Genomic DNA, 17,230 nt, shown 5'->3' with positions numbered 1-17,230 from the left:
GCTTTTCTGTGAAATTTCTTCTGTCTATTTTTGCAAATTTGAAATATTCTTTTAAAATCGTACCATTTCTGCAAACGAAATTACTTACCTGTTTTTGATAAGGACCCCAGTCCTGGGTCTAGGTACCCAGTCCTGGATTACTAAAGCAACGATAAAGTACTCTACCTGTAATTTGAATTTCTTGCCATAGAGATCCATTGAATGTTTTCTTTGAAATATTTTCTAAGTGCTAACTTTTGAAATAGCTAAATATTATTTAAAAATCATTACAGTTATTAAGTCGACTTTCATCACTTGATTCTGAATACTGACCCAAGGCTGGATCTAGGAGCCAGACCTGGAATTCCAAAAGTAATCTGAAAAGTAATTTATTACAAATAACCTGAATTTACCATTGAGCTCAATGCATTGTTATGTTTAGAAAATAGGATTGTTTATTGCAACCAACTGTGACTGTTTACACAAATTTATTGCTCAAGACAAAAGTATTTATATTCAACCTCTCATTCTGAGAAAGTATATTTTTACCCCCTTTGTGGTTCTAAAAATAAAACAAGCATATATTTTATATATATAAACCATTGGCCTAGAGTTCAGTTTTTGAGTGTGTGAAACCCTTTGCTGACTGAGTGTACAATAAATGCTTTACACTGTCCTCTGGTACTGCCTTACTGCTCGACCAAGCTACCACTTTTGAGAGTAAGGTCATACCTAACTTTGACCTCTATCAGCCTCTGGGGGACGGGGGACTGTGGACTCTGTACACCCTGTACCTATTAGGGAACAGTATATACAGAGCCACTTTCTCACAATTCCTGGAATGGGCGCATATTTAGTCAAGCATGAGGTATGAGTGGGATGCATGATGCCATCATGCCCATATGTTTCATCACTATCCTCACTGTCAGAGATTGACCCTTGTGGTAGAGGGAGGTTTCTTGTGCAATGCTTGTATCCTCTTTTGCGTCGGGTATGCCCGCGTGTTCTTCCGAGTTCAGTCTTGCACATAGAAAAGTCTTTACTCTTTCGGGTTTTGTGGATGATTTCTTGTGGTTTATTGAAACCCTAGTTCTTGTAACATGTGGATAGTTGTCTGAATGTGATTGAGGCATCTTTGTTTTGTATTTGCCCTTATGATCCAGTCGTCCAGGTAGGGGTAGACGTGTATTCCCTCCTTTCTCAGGTGTGCCGCATCTGCGGCTGGGCACTTGGTGAAGACGTGTGGTGCTGACTTTATTACAAAAGGGAGTACTTTGAACTGATGGTGTGTTTCCCTTGTGTAGGAACAGTAGGTACTTTGTGTTTTTTGTTCATTGGGATGTGTAAGTAGGCGTCTTTGAGGTCTACTGTTGCCATGTAATCTCCTTTTTGAATTTGAGGGATTCTCTCTTGGAGAGTAGACATTTTGAAATGTTGTGTTAAAATGAAATTGTTTATGAACCTTAGGTCCAATATAGGCCTTAGTGATAGGTCCTGTTTGGGAACTAGAAAATATGGGAGTAGTTTCCTTTGAAGTGCTCTTGTATTGGTACCAATTCAAATGCTTGTTTTTGGAGTAGGTCCTTTTCATGCAAATTTAATGGTATGAGTTCCAACATTAGGAATTTTATAAATCCTTGGTGGGTTTGCAGGTGGTGTTTTTGTGAGCTCTATGCAATACCCGTATTTTACTAGATTTAAAATCCAACTGTCTGTTGTGAAGTTTTGCCAGTGTTTTAAAAGGAATATGCTACTTACCAGTATGCATCTGTTCTTGGCATGTAGAGCTGCAGATCTATACACTGTGCACAGCTCGCCATCTGGTGTTGGGCCCGGATGTTTGCAGTTTGTTTGTCCTCTTGGAAAGTCTTTGGAAGTCACGAGTTAGGCGACTCCTCCCTTGGTTCGTATTGCGCATGGGCTTCGGCTCCATCCTCAGATTATTTTTTGCCAGCAGGGAAAGATGGAGCGTAGTGGTAACAGTAAAGAAACCCATGTGTGTTGTATCTAAATAAGATAAGACTGGAACGGATACAGGTAGCCGGGGAGGCGGGTGGGCGTGTATAGATCTGCAGCTCTACATGCCAAGAACAGATGCATATTGGTAAGTAGCATATTCCGTTCGAGGCATATGAGCTGCAGATTATACACTGTGCATAGATTATATAGCAGTACCCAACCCTAGCGGCGACCACCGGCATCCGTTGTAGTAGTTTGGAACAGTGTTTTGAGTACAGCCTGGCCCACACTAGCTTGTTGCTTGGTTTGCACATCTACACAGTAATGTTTTGTGAAAGTGGGCGGTGTTGACCATGTGGCTGCCTTGCATATGTCATCTAGTGGTATGTTTCCTAGAAAAGCCATAGAAGCCCCTATCTTTCTTGTAGAGTGGGCTTTAGGGGGAACCGATAGCGTTCGTCTTGCTTTGTGGTAGCAAATCTGAATGCATTTTACAATCCACCTAGCTATCCCTGATTTAGAAATAGGGTTGCCCTTATGTGGTGGAGAGAAGGAGACAAATAGCGGTTTGGTTTTCCTGAAAGGTTGTGTGCGTTGGATGTAGTAAAGTAAAGCCCTTTTTACATCCAGTGTGTACAACGCTCTTTCCACACCAGTTTGAGGTTGTGAGAAAAAGACTGGTAATTCTACCGACTGGTTTAAATGGAATGGAGAAATGACTTTGGGAAGAAACTTTGGGTTGGTGCGGAGTACAACCTTGTTCTGATGCATTTGGAGAAAAGGTTCCTGTATAGTGAGTGCTTGTATTTCACGAACCCTTCTGAGGGAAGTGATGGCCACTAGAAAAGCGGTTTTCCATGTGAGAAATTGGAGCTCACATTTATGTAATGGTTCGAAAGGGGGTCCCATTAACCGTGTAAAAACTATATTCAAATTCCAGACCGGCGAGGGTGGTACTCTGGGTGGAATTACTCTTTTGAGGCCTTCCATGAAGGCCTTGATGGCAGGCACTCTGAAGAGTGATAGGTGCTGCCTGTTCTATAAGTAAGCAGCAATGGCAGCGAGATGTAGCCTAATGGAAGTATATGCTAGGTTACACCTTTGTAGGTGGAGTAAATAACATATGATGTGCTGTATGGACACATTTAAAGGATTGATTGTGTTGTTGTGGCAGTAAACAACAAATCTTTTCCACTTTGCCGCATAGCATGCCCTAGTAGTAGGGCGTCTAGCTTCCCTGATAATGTTCATGCAATCAAGAGGAAGGTTAAGGTATCCAAATTCTAGGACCTCAGGAGCCAGATCGCAAGGTTGAGCTGAGCTGGGTCCGGGTGCCTGATCTCTCCATGGTTCTGGGTTAGGAGGCATGGTGAGAGGTGTTGCTTTTGGTGTGGTACTACTGAGAGTTCCAGCAGTGTGGTGTACCACGGTTGTCTGGCCCATGTTGGAGCTACTAGGATCAGTGTTAGGGAATGCTGTTGTAGCTTTCGCACCACTAATGGAATTAGTGGGAGAGGTGGAAAAGCGTATGCAAATTTGTTTGACCAGTTCATCCATATCGCATTGCCTTTGGACAATGGGTGTAAATATCTGGCGGCGAAGCTTGGGCATTTTTTGTTTTCGTGGTTGGCGAATAGATCTATGTGTGGATGCCCCCACTTCTGAAAGAACGGGTGAAGATCCCACTCGTGGATCTGCTGCGTCTGTCTGCTGAGCAGATCTGCCACAGTGTTTTGGACTCCTGAGACGTGTTGGACCAGGAGAAAGATGTTTTGTGGAATTGCCAATCTCCACATGCTCTGTGCCAGCTGAGAGAGCTGTGGAGAGTGTGTGCCCCCCTGCTTTTGAATGTAGTACATGGCAGTCATGTTGTCTGTGCGAATGAGGACTGCCTTGCCTGAAATCTGCGTCTGGAAGGATTTTAGGGCGAGGAAGATTGCTAGTAACTCCAGGTGGTTGATGTGGAGTAACTTTTCTTGTGGCGTCCATGTGCCCTGTGCTGTGAGATGTAACAGATGAGCTCCCCAGCCGGAGAGCGATGAGTCTGTTGTGAGGATTATCTGTGGGACCGGGTCCAGGAACGGTCGACCTCTGGAAAGGTTTGTGGTGTTCCACCACTGCAGAGAGCGATGGGTGCGACCGTCTACCAACACCAGATCTGCCAGTTGTCCCTGGGCCTGGTTCCACTGGCTCGCTAAGCACTCTTGGAGTGGACGCATCTGGAGTCTTGCATGGGGCACTATGAAGATGCAAGAGGCCATCATCCCTATCAGTTGCATACACACTGTATCTTTGCAATCCTGGCAGGATTGGGATAGGCTATGGCTTTTGAGGCGTCTATGGTGGCACCGAGGTATTGTTTTGTGTGCGATGGTACCAGGTGGGATTTTTGATGGTTCACCGTGAACCCTAGCTGGTGGAGTAGTTGGACTATAGCGGCGGTATGATGCACACATTCTTCGTAGGACGTGGCTTTTATTAGCTAATCGTCCAGATACGGGAAGACGTGAATGTGCTGTCTTCTGAGGTGTGCAGCCACTACTGCTAGGCACTTGGTGAAGACCCTTGGTGCTGTTGTTACCCCGAACGGGAGCACCTTGAACTGGTAGTGTTGCCCGTCCACCACAAATCTGGGGTACTTTCTGTGAGACCGGTGTACTGGAATATGAAAGTATGCGTCTTTCAAGTCCAGAGTGGTGAGACAATCTTTCTGGGAGAGAAGTGGGAGAACCTGTTGAAGGGTTACCATGTGAAAATGGTCTGAGTGTATGTAAGAGTTTAGAGGTCTGAGATCTAGGATAGGTCGTAGAGTCTCGTCCGTCTTTGGAATTAGGAAGTACAGGGAGTAGACCCCTACATTTTGCTGATTTATGGGGACCTGCTGTATGGCTCCTTTTTGCAGGAGGGAGGTCACCTCCTGTTTTAGCAGTGCAGTATGTTCTTGAGACATAGGGCGGTGCCTGGGTGGAATGTTTGGGGGGGCAGATGTTAGTTCTAAGCAATACCCTGACTGAATAATTTGTGTCACCCATCTGTCTGAGGAGATTGTCTCCCAGACGTGAAGGAAATGTTGTATTCTGCCCCCGACTGGAGTGGAATGGTCTGGAGGGAGCGGGGGAAAGTCATTGGGTAGTAGGTGTGGCAGAGCGGGCGGTATTTGTTTTGCCTCTGCCCTTATTATTATTGCCTCTGTATCCGCCTCTTTGATAACCCTTTGTGAAGGTAGATTGAGTATGGGATTTGTATGACGTGGATGCACTATCCGAGGAGTAACCTCTGCCCGTGCCTCGAAAGGAAGAGCGGCGAAAGGAGCGCCTAGGAGTGTGTGACTGTAGGGCTCCCATGGATTTCGCCGTGTCAGTATCTTTTTTCATCTTTGAGGGCTTTATCAACTTTTGGGCCAAAGAGATGATCTTGGTCGAATGGGTGATTTAATATAGAGGTTTGTACCTCAGGTTTAAAACTTGAAAATCTGAGCCAGGCATGACGACGTAGACGGACACTGGTGTTTATGGCCCTGGAGGCTGCATCTGCTGCATCTAGGGCACAGCGAATAGAGGTATTAGTTATTATTTTTCCCTCTTGGATCAAGTCATTGGCCCTGTTCTTATATTTTTCAGGGAGATGGTGCATGATGGTCTCTAACTCATCGTAATGTGCCCTGTCGTATCTGGCCAATAGCGCTTGAGTGTTGGCGATACGCCATATGTTGGCGGCTTGCGATGCAGTGTGCTTCCCTGACGAGTCTAGGAGCTTGGACTCTGTTAGGTGGTGGTGCTTCGCCTGACGCCTGAGAATTGGAGCGTTTCCTAGCTGTGGATACCACTAGGGAATCCAATGGTGCAGGGCCTTTAATATATGAAGGGTCTGTGGGGGCGGCTTTGTATTTCTTCTCTATACGCGGGTTTAGGACCCTGGCCCTGACTGGGTCTTTAAAGACTTCCGCTGCATGTTAAATCACCCCTTTTAACATAGGTAGGATGGCAGTAGACCTATGTGCGTCTTCAAAGGTGTCTAGGAGGAAATCCTCCTCTACCGGGTTAGTGTGCAACTCCACCCCGTGGTAGTGTGCCGCCCTCTGTAATAGGTGGTGAAAACCCAAGGAATCTTCAGGTGGGGATGGTCTAGATGGGTAAAGGTCATCCTGTGGGACATCTGGTATGTCCGGATTATTATAGCCGTCCCATGGGTCTGGAGATCCAGTAGGGGTAGGATCCTGTGGCACATCTGCTGGATCATAAAATGGGTCTCCTAAGTCGTCTGGGACAGGAGACAAGGTTGGGGAACGATGAGGCGGGGGTGGAGAGGGTGGGGAGGGGAAGGCACTCTGAAAGGGGAGGTAGCAGAGTCTTTCCTCTTTGAAGGTGGAGGTGGAGCTGGTTTATCCAAGTGTCTTTTTTGTAGACAATGTCAAATGTCCAGTTTTTGGATCCTTGATGAGTGTCTTTTGGAGAGGATCCGGTGTAAAAAGTTCTTGCGACACTGGTTGTTCGGTCGGCGGCGCCGTTTTCGGGGCCGACGGCTTTTTAGGCTTGTCCAAGCCGTGCTTCTTTGGGACCTCCGATTTTTTGGTCGGTGCTGAAGAAGGCTTCGGCACGGGAGTGTCGGAGCCGAGGGCCTTGTGATGTTTGGTCGGCACCGGCAGGGTAGGTTTCGACACCGAAGGCTTTGGTACTGGGTTCGGTGTGGAGATGGAGGCCGATCTTTTCTTCGGTGCCGAAGGGTGTTTTTCGATACCGATGGTAGGCTGGCTCGAGCCCGAGCTGCCGGAAAGCTTAATAGGCTTCTTTACCGGGCCCGAAGGCTGGGTGTGAGAAGCAGTGTCCTTGGTCTTGCCTAGGCCGAAGGCGAAGGTGTGACCGAAGCCTTTTTGGGTGTCGGCGTGGGTGTGGGAGGGGGTATTGTACTCACGACCCTCTGTGCCGGGGTGATGTCCTCCACATCTGAGTCGTCAGCCTCGGAAGCACCGACGAGGTCGTCGTCCTCCTGTTAGATGTTCTGCTGTCCCGGAGCTTCGACGTCGTCCCCGAAGATGTCGACTGGAGCGGAGGTCAAGGAGTGCGCCAGGTTGCGTCTAGCCCGTCGATCTCGAATAGTCTTTTTGGAGCGAAAAGACTTGCAGGCGGGACATTCTCAAGCCTCGTGTTCAGGGGAGAGGCAGAGGTTAAACACCTCGTGGAGATCGGTGTGGGTAAACTTGGACCCACATAGAGGGCACTTCTTGAAAGGAGTTCTTTCCATCAGCCGGGACCGGAGCCGGAATAGGCCCGAAGGCCGCCGTCGACAACCGGAATCGAAGAAGTGCCGAAGAGAAGGTGATAAAGATGATTTATTATCTGAAGGATCTCGATGAGCGAGGATTTTGCGTCAATCGGTGAACTGGAAAGTTCAGAACCGGAGCACGAAGTATTACATCCGAGCCCGATGGCGGAAAAAAACAATCTGAGGATGGAGCCGAAGCCCATGCGCAATACGAACCAAGAGAGGAGTCACCGAACTCGTGACTTCCAAAGACTTTCCAAGAGGAAAAACAAACTGCAAACATCCGAGCCCAACACCAGATGGCGAGCTATGCACAGTGTATAATCTGCAGCTCATATGCCTCGAACATTGGGATATTCTCCCCCCTGCTGTTTTGTGTGGGTCCTTCTCCGTGTGGGAGTCAATTTGAGCCGTTTCCTCTTCCTCTAGAGGGTTGGTCTCTGCCCCCGCCCCTTCCTCGAAAGGGCTGCTTCAGCTGTTGCTGCTGCCAACTTTGGTATCCAGTTTGTGGTCCATTACCTTGGCCTTGTTGCTGTTGTGACAGTTGCTGTCCTTGGCCAAATGTACCTCTTTGTGTGGGCTGTTGTTGAAGCCACCTCTTTTGGAGGAACCCCTTTGCTGCAGGGCTCCCATTGCTCTAGCGGTCTCATTATCCTTTTTGATTTGTTGGAGGGATTCGTCTACCTCCTTTCCAAACAGATCCTCCCCTCTGAAAGGTCTATTGATGATGGAGGTTTGAACCTCTTGTTTGAAACCTGAAATTCTGAGCCAGGCATGTCTTCTGAGGGTTGTGCCTGTGCACATTTGTCTGCTGGCAGCGTCTGCTGCATCTAGTGCAGATTTAAGGCAAGTATTTGCGATGTTCCTGCCCTGATTTTGCTCTTTTCTTGTGCTCTTCGGGAAGATTGTTAATGAGCTTCTCTATGTCGTCCGACTGCTGGTGGCCGTATCTGTTCAATAGGGCATTAGAGTTTGCGATGCAACGTTCCATAATACAAAAATACCATGACTTCGTGTTCAGGCTACTGGAACCCGATTTGTAAATGCCCTTTCGATTAGCTGGTTAAGGATATTACTTAATGCTTTCTCTACAAGTCACAATCATACTCCGAAACGGCCATGTGACTATGATCCTCAAATGTTCCAGACAGGTAAAGGCACTCGTGACACCAAGACCTGTTACAAATAATTGTCAAGCCAAACTGGAGGTTGTCAGGCAGATGGAACTGTCACCCAGATTGCAGAGTCAGATATTCGACCTGAACTGGACATTCTTGAGTTTGACAGCATAGCAGCTGAGATCAGACAACATGGACATCTGAATCTCCCCAATCATGCTTGGATAGGTGAAGGAGTAGGTATTACTATTCCTTCAACTGGAAAAGATTTCCTAGTGTCCACCAAGAGCTACAAGGAAGTGAATTGAATATGCTACTTACCAGTATGCATCTGTTCTTGGCATGTAGGGCTGCTGACATTCATATCTGTGCATAGATCGCCGCCTAGTGTTGGGTCCGGATGTTTGCACGTTGTTGTCCTGGAAGAGTCTTCGAAGTATCCTTGGATAGGTGACTCCTCCCCTGGACTACAGTGCGCATGGGCATCCTCTCCATCCTCAGATTGTTTTTCACCATTGTGGCAGTGATGGAGTAGATACAGAAAGTGATGACCATGCTTGCAGTAATTCTGAGAGCTGCAGCTGCGACAGGCGCCGGGGAGGAGGGAGGGCGATATGAATGTCAGCAGCCCTACATGCCAAGAACAGATGCATACTGGTAAGTAGCATATTCAGTTCGAGGCATGTGGGCTGCTGAATTCATATCTGTGCATAGAATACATAGCAGTGCCCTCTATTGGCGGCGGCTACCCGTGCCAGCTGCAGCGGTCTGAAAAAGTGTTTTGAGAACAGCCTGTCCTACAGCTGCCTGCTGTTTTGACTGCACATCTACGCAATAGTGTTTTGTAAATGTGTGTGTAGTGGACCATGTGGCTGCTCTGCATATATCATGCAGGGGAATATTTCCGAGGAAGGCCATGGAAGCCCCCAACTTACGTGTTGAGTGGGCTTGTGGTGGAATAGTTAATGTGCGTTTTGCTTTTTGATAACAGATTTGAATACACTTAACTATCCATCTGGCTATCCCTGCTTTGGAGATGGCGTTACCTTTGTGGTGTGGGGCAAAGGCAACGAACAGTTGTTTTGTCTTCCTGAAGGGTTTAGTCCTATCGATGTAGTACATGAGGGCCCTCCGTAAATCTAGTGTATGTAGTGCCCTTTCTGCAACAGTTTGTGGGTTTTGGAAGAAAACTGGCAGTTCAATAGTCTGATTCATGTGGAACTGCGATATTACTTTGGGCATGAATTTGGGGTTGGTACGTAGTACGACCCTGTTGGTGTGAACCTGTATAAATGGCTCTTGAACGGTTAGTGCCTGGAGTTCACTAACTCTTCTTAGGGAAGTGATCGCTACAAGGAAGGCCACTTTCCAGGTAAGGAATTGAATCTCGCATGAGTGTAGAGGTTCAAAGGGTGGACCCATCAGGCGTGTGAGGACCAAGTTGAGGTTCCACATTGGAGCCGGTGGGTGGCTTGGTGGAATGACTCGTTTGAGTCCTTCCAAGAATGCTTTGATGGCAGGCACTCTGAATAGAGAGAGGTGCTGCCTGGTTTGCAGATAGGCTGAGATTGCGGTCAAATGGACACGTATAGAGGTGTACGCCAGATTGCATCGATATAGGTGTAAGAGATAACAGATGATGTTTTGGATGGATGCGTCCAGCGGGTTGATGTCATTATTACCGCAATAAATGACGAACCTTTTCCATTTGGCTGCATAGCAAGCTCTGGTAGTGGGTCTCCTGGCCTCCTTGATGATGTCCATACAGTCAGGTGGCAGGTTGAGATAGCCAAACTCTAGGACTTCAGGAGCCAGATCGCCAGATTCAGCTGTTGCGGATCTGGGTGCTGAACCTCTCCATGGTTCTGCGTCAAATGCGCGGGTTTGATCCGCAGCCTTTGATGCGGCACCACGGAAAGTTCGAGGAAGGTGGTGTACCACGGCTGGCGTGCCCACGTGGGAGCAACTAGGACGAGTGTCAGGGAGTGTTGTCGGAGTTTGCGGGCCACTAGCGGTATCAATGGCGCTGGGGGAAAAGCGTACGCAAATCTGCCGGACCAGTTCATCCATATCGCATTGCCCTGCGACTGCGGATGTGGGAATCTGGCGGCGAAGCTTTGGCATTTTGCGTTTTCGCTTGTCGCGAATAGGTCTATCTCCGGATGACCCCACTGCTGGAAGTACGGTTGGAGTACTGATGGGTGTAACTCCCACTCGTGCATCTGGTGGCTGTGTCTGCTGAGCAGATCCGCCATCTGGTTGTCCTTGCCAGGGAGGTGTTCCGCCATGAGGAACATGTTCCTTTGAATGGCCCACTTCCACATGCTCTGAGCCAGATGAGAACTGTGGAGAGTGTGTTCCTCCCTGTTTCTGTATGTAGTACATTGCGGTCATGTTGTCCGTCCGGATCAACACGACCTTGTTGCATAGATGTACTTTGAATGCCTTCATGGCTAGGAAGATTGCCATCAATTCCAGAAGGTTGATGTGCAACTTCTTTTGTTGTGTTGTCCATAGTCCTTGCACTGTGTAGTGGAGTACATGAGCTCCCCATCCCTGGAGAGACGCGTCCGCTGTCAGTACTATCTGTGGGACAGGCTCTTGGAATGGTCGGCCCTTGCAAAGGTTTTGTGGATTCCACCAATGCAGAGAGTTGTATGCCCGACCGCTCACCAACACTAGGTCCTTCAACTGTCCTTGAGCCTGATTCCACTGACGTGCTAGGCACTCCTGAAGTGGGCGCATATGTAATCTCGCGTGCGGGACTATGAAGATGCAGGAGGCCATCATGCCTATCAACTGCATAAACACTCGCGCTGGAAGTGAGTGATTGGGTTTGAACTTGGAGATCAGCAGTTGTATGCTGTTGATCCTCACTAAATTTGGCTGAGCTGTGGCCGCCAGAGTGTCTATAGTCGCACCTAGGTACTGTTGTACGTGTGCGGGCTGGAGATGGGACTTTGGATAATTTAGTGAGAATCCCAGACTGTGAAGAAGGTGAATGGTGCGGGACATGTGGCTTGCACATTGCTGGGCTGACTTCGCTTGAACGAGCCAGTCGTCTAGGTAGGGGTAGACGTGTATATGCTGCCTCCGTAGATGTGCTGCCACCGTAGCTAGGCACTTCGTGAAAACCCTGGGCGCTGTTGTCACGCCGAAGGGAAGGACTTTGAACTGATAGTGCTGCCCCTGAACAGTGAACCTGAGGTATTTTTTGTGTGAGGGGTGGATGGGTATGTGAAAGTACGCATCCTTGAGGTCCAGTGTGGCTAGGAAGTCTCCCTGCTTGAGAAGCGGAAGGACTTGCTGTAGAGTGAGCATGTGAAAGTGCTCTGAAAGAATGTACTGGTTCAGGGGTCTCAGGTCTAATATAGGTCTGAGCGACCCGTCCTTTTTTGGAATTAAGAAGTAGAGGGAGTACACTCCCGCACCCTGCTCGTGGATGGGTACGACCTCTATAGCGCCTTTTAGAAGCATACTTTGCACTTCTTGCTGTAAGAGCGTTAAGTGCTCTGAGGACATAGGACGGCTTCTTGGTGGTATTGTGGGTGGAGTGGAGGTTAACTCCAGACAGTAACCGTATTTTACAATATCTTTGACCCACCTGTCCGTGGTGATGGAATTCCACGTGGACAGGAACCTTTGTAGCCTTCCCCCGACAGGTGTTATGTGGTCGGGAGGAAGGGAGGGGGCGTCACTGCTTGTTCTTGGGGGAGGACCTGGTGTTGCCGTAGCCGCGTCCTCTGCCCTTTGTGCTGGAGCCACGATATCCACCTCGGGTGTTTTTATCATAGGTGGTCTGTGTATTGCCTTTGTTATATGTTTGTTGTGACCCCTGTCCTCTACCTGCTCCCTTGTTTCCGGGGCGACGAAAGGAGCCGCTCCGAAAGGACTGAGTTTGTAGGGCGGCCATGGACTTTGCAGTGTCCGTGTCCTTTTTTATCTTTGAGGGTGGTGTCAACCTCTGGCCCGAATAAATAGTCGGGGTTGACGGGCTGGTTCAGTATATTGTTTTGTACCTCAGGCTTGAATCCTGAGATCCGTAGCCAGGCATGTCGTCGCAGCATGACGCTTGTGTTTATGGCTCTGGCAGCCGTGTCTGCAGCATCTAGTGCGCATTTGATGGAAGCGTTCGTTAGTAGCTGTCCTTCTCTGATGAGCATTTCTGCGCCTTCCTTGAACTGGTCAGGGAGATGTTGGAATATTTGCTCCAGTGTGTCATAGTGCGCTCTATCATAGCGAGCAAGGAGCGCTTGAGTGTTGGCTATGCGCCATATGTTGGCAGCTTGGGCGGCAACTCGCTTGCCAGAGGTTTCTAACACCTTGGACTCTTTGTCCGGGGGAGGTGCGTCACCTGTCGTTTGCGAGTGTGCCCTCTTGCGTGCATTCGCTACGACGATGGAGTCGAGTGGTAATTGTCCTCTGATGTAAGTAGGATCCCCAGGTGCTGATCTGTATTTTTTATCAATCCTGGGGTTTATCACTCGTGCCCTGGTGGGTTCTTTGAAAATGTCCTTGGCTGGTTTGAGGACCCCCTTCAACATTGGCAGAGTCTTTACATGTCTTTCTGAGGATGCAAAGGTGTCCATTAGAAAGTCATCTTCGATGGTATCAGAGTGAAGCTGTACCCCATGGTTATTTGCAGCACGTTCAATAAGAGCGTTGAACGCCGCAGTATCCTCCGTAGGAGATGTTTTTGCCCCATAGAGTTGTTGGTCCTGTGCATCGAGAGGTGCACTGGGGTCTGCAGGGTCGCCCCAAGTTTGATCAGGGTCCTGCTGGTCATCAGGGTCCGTGTCTACATGGTAGGGGACTTGGTCAGCCATGTAGTCCTCCAATGCATCCGTATCGGAGCGTGTGGGGGAGAACCGGTGTGGATCCTGGTAGGATGAATGGAAGGGTTCATAAAGGAGAGGTTCCGATTCTGCAGGCAACTTCCTTTTTAGTGGGATCCTGAAAGGGTCCAACGGCGGCTCCGAAGTTATCCTTCGGTCGTGGAGAATCATCCTGCCAGTGTCGGCGTCGATGATACGTGCCGGAGACGTCTCAGCAGGTGTGACCGTAGGTTGGGTGACCCGTGTCCTGAGTTGGAACATTTTTGGGATTGTCGACGGAGGCAAGCCGAAGGTAATGTTGGCCGGCACCGAAGAGGCTGCTGGAGCTCCGATCGAACCGGAACCCGACGTGTCCTGGAGGACAGCTGTGGTTTTGCTGCCTTGCGTCGCACCAGGTCGTACTTGGGGCGCCTTCGAGGCTTTGGCACCGGCCAGGCTGGTAGAGGCGGCCGTGGATTTTTTCGGCGCCGGCGGTTCATCGAGTCGAGGTGCAGAGATCACCGTCGAAGTCTTCGATACCTGAGGCTTAGGTGTCGTCGAGGGAGCGATGCGAGACACAGCAGGCGGTACGGCCCTTGGTGTCGTTGGTGCCGGTAGCCGAGCAGGTTTGTCGGTGCAGATGGCTTTTTTCCGTTTGTCGACTCCAACGTCGCCCGCTTCAAGTTCGGCACCGAAGTCCCTTTTGGTGCGGTCGGTGCCGACGCGGTGCGCTGGCGTCGAAGGCCTCGATCCGACCAGCGCCACTTTCAGTTTCGGTTTCGGTGGAACCGGAGCAGCTTTCGGTTTCGGTTTTGTGGTAGGGAAACCAGCCTGTTTATGTAGTAATGGCTGCCGCTGAACGTCCGAGGCCGGGCCCGAGGGCGGGGCCGAAGAACTGCGGGATGGGTCTCGGGTAAGGCCCGAAGGCGATCCCTCGACCGGAGCCATAGGCTGTGGCACTGGTGTTTCAACGGTTTGAACAGGTAGGCCTTGTTCATCATTGGAGCTACTCTCTTCGGCCCCTAAGGCCTCCTCGTCGTCTCCTACCTCGGTGTCGTCTTCACCTCTGTGGAAGAGTGACTCGTCTACCTCGTCCGATCCGGGTTCGTGTTCGGAAACGGGACTGGAGGGCAAGACTTCTAATTCCTCGACGTCTTCGGCCTCGTCGAAGATGTCTGTTGGGGCCGGTGCCGCGTGCCGCGCCAATAGTCTCGCCGCTCGTCGATTCCGCAGAGTCTTCTTGGAACGGAACCGGGCACAGGCCATGCATGTCGATTCGTCGTGGTCCGGCGAAAGGCATTTGTTGCACACCGGATGGACGTCGATGTGTGGGTACTTCGCATTGCATACCGGACACCTTTTGAATGGCGTCCTCGATTCCATCGTCGAAGTAGTCGATGGACAGGTAAATGCGAAAAAAGTCGGTGCTGAAAGTTAGTAAACTAACAGGATTGTATCGAAACCCGATCGATAAACAGTACCGACGCAAACTAAAGGCCTTTTGGCCTCGAAAAAATATTTTCCTAACTTGAGCTAAGATAGCACATCCGAACCCAATGGCGGAAAAAAACAATCTGAGGATGGAGAGGATGCCCATGCGCACTGTAGTCCAGGGGAGGAGTCACCTATCCAAGGATACTTCGAAGACTCTTCCAGGACAACAACGTGCAAACATCCGGACCCAACACTAGGCGGCGATCTATGCACAGATATGAATTCAGCAGCCCACATGCCTCGAACATTCTTTTATTAAGTGAATCTTCTTGTTAGAAGGGCCAGCCTCAGGGAAGGACAGAATATGTACCTGACCAACCTGCGCCCCACCTTTTCCGGGAGAAGTAGCCGAGCACTGGCAGGAGACCCCCTCAGGGCTGGGTCGCGTACCTAAGATCATACACGCTGATTTAGCACCATGCAACACAGACACCACCCCGTAGATTCTGAAGTACGTATGCTTTATCTAGAAATATCAGGATCTTTATGATCCGCAGAGGTGTATGTACAAGTAGAGCAAGGGCTCACAAAGTCTCGGTTGGGGTAGGGGTAGCGGGACAGTCTTAGGATCTGGGTCAATGTGGGAGCGTATCCGGCGCACGGCTCTCAATCCTCGAGCCGGGGGATACGAGACGATAAAGCGTGACCCTGGGTGGTCTTGGGATCCAGGGGCCCCACGATGTCAATTCCGAAGGGGGTACTGACGACTGGGAAGGGTTGGAGGGGAGCCTTGCGCTTCCCTCCACTTTTACCACTGGCCTGGCACGTGGGGCAGGACTTGCAGTGGGCCTCTACGTGGGCTCGCATTTTTGGCCAATAAAAGTGCGTTACTAGGCGGTGGTAGGTCTTGTCCTGGCCCAAGTGGCCGGCCAGGGGTACATCATGGGCCAAGCCCAGGAGGAAGTCTCGAAAGCTTAGGGGTACCACCAGCACCCGGGCTGACCCTAGCTCGGCAGACCGCTGTTCGCTGTACAGGAGGTCATTCTCCCAATACAATAAGTGGGTTCCCGTTTGGTCGCCCGCGGCTTGGGCTGCGGCCTGCTGCCGGGATCCGACCAGGGAAGGACAGGTCGCTTGTTCTCGGCAGAACTCCTCTCGGGAGGGGCCCCCTTCGTGGCGCCACTGGGCCAACTCGGGCAGATCACCTAACTCCGTGATCTTCGCGTGGTTGGGCTGGACGAGTCAGTCGTCGGCGAGGGGCTCTCCACCTGGGGATAGGGCGTGAGGTTCAACAGGGTCGTCTCCGGTTTGGTCAGCGGAGGTGGTGCTGGGGTTTTCGTCCTCGACTCCCCCGCGGGGGGGTAGTCGGGCCGCCATGGATCAGGTGGTTGCGCACACCCATTCTGGTAGACCCATCATCCCGAGGTGGGTCTTGCGCTCGACCTGTCTCCAGGGGGAACTTTCCAGGTCGTTTCCCAGGAGGCAGTCTACAGGTTGTGCGGTTTGGACAGCCACCCGCAATGTTCCGGTTATTCCCCCCTATTCGAATGGTACCAAGGCCACCTTACACAAACTCAGTGTTGTCGGAAGCTATCACAGGGCAAAAGACATTTGGGATGATCTGGTCCGCCTGGACTAAGTGGCTGAGGACACCAGTGATGCTCGCCCCGGTGTCGCGAAGGGCCTCCATCGGGTGGCCGTTAACCTTTACGAGCTGGCGGTACTTCTTGGTGTTTGCGGGTAGGGGGGCCCCGGGAATCATATCTCGATCTCCTAGAGAGACTAGGGCCATGGCTGCAGGTTCCCATCCCTCGGGGTCCTCAAACTCCTCCCCTAGGGTTACGGTGGCCATGTGTCGGGCTGGGGGAGCTGTCGTGGAGGGTTTCTGGGCCATGGGGCACTGAGGGTCGCTGGTGTAATGCCCTAGCCGTTGACAGCGGAAACATGTGATATTCACCCGGGGTCCTTGTCTGCCTGGGGTGGTGGTACTGCCTGGCGGAGGAGCTGGGAACCTAGAGGTTGTTTTCCTCGGGGGGCTACGCGGGGGCCCGGATGGGAACTCCCTCTGTTTCCCTTGATTTCCCCCCCTCTCTGACGGGGAGGTCCTTGATGGCTGCGGGGGTAGTCTCCTACGGGGTTCCGGGGGACCCGGGTGTTTACCCAGCGATCTGCTTCGACGGCCAGCTTCCTCGGGTCTGCGAGCTTGCTGTCGAGCAGGTGCTGGCGTAGTTCTACAAAACAGTTTGTGGACAAGTGTTCCCAGGCAATGAGGTCGGTCAATTCTTCGAAGGTGGTTACCTTGCTGCCCCTGATACACCCTTCCAGCGCTCGGCTGAAAAAGTTTACGTATTCCACCCAGGTGGTGTCTGGGATCTTTCGGCAGTCCCGGAACCGCTGCAGATACATTTCGGGGGTGAGGCCGTATTTCGTGAGGAGGGCCTCCTTCATGTGGCTGTAGGATGTTTGCACAGAGGCCGGTAGGTCGAGGAGGGTGTCCCGTCCTTCGCTCAGGAATCGCCCCCACAACCCGGCCCCCCAGTCCTTCTGTGGGACGCGGTGGGAGGTCATGGCTACCTCGTAGGCTTTGAACCACTGCTGGATGTCATCGTTTCGATAGTACTCTTTGACCACATCCTTAGGGATGTGGACTTTCGGTTCCCCCAG

General features: G+C 50.7%; 1 protein-coding gene across 3 annotated transcripts in view; it reads right to left on the bottom strand.

Annotated features, from left to right (window-relative positions):
* EIF4E (eukaryotic translation initiation factor 4E) overlaps nucleotides 1-17,230 on the bottom strand; it is a 343,174-nt gene that overhangs the window by 25,883 nt on the left and 300,061 nt on the right. The gene's annotated exons all lie outside the window — the stretch shown is intronic.

Source organism: Triturus cristatus, chromosome 2_2, assembly GCF_964204655.1.
Source record: "Triturus cristatus chromosome 2_2, aTriCri1.1, whole genome shotgun sequence".
NCBI lineage: Eukaryota > Metazoa > Chordata > Amphibia > Caudata > Salamandridae > Triturus > Triturus cristatus.
This window is presented reverse-complemented; position numbering and strand designations above follow the sequence as displayed.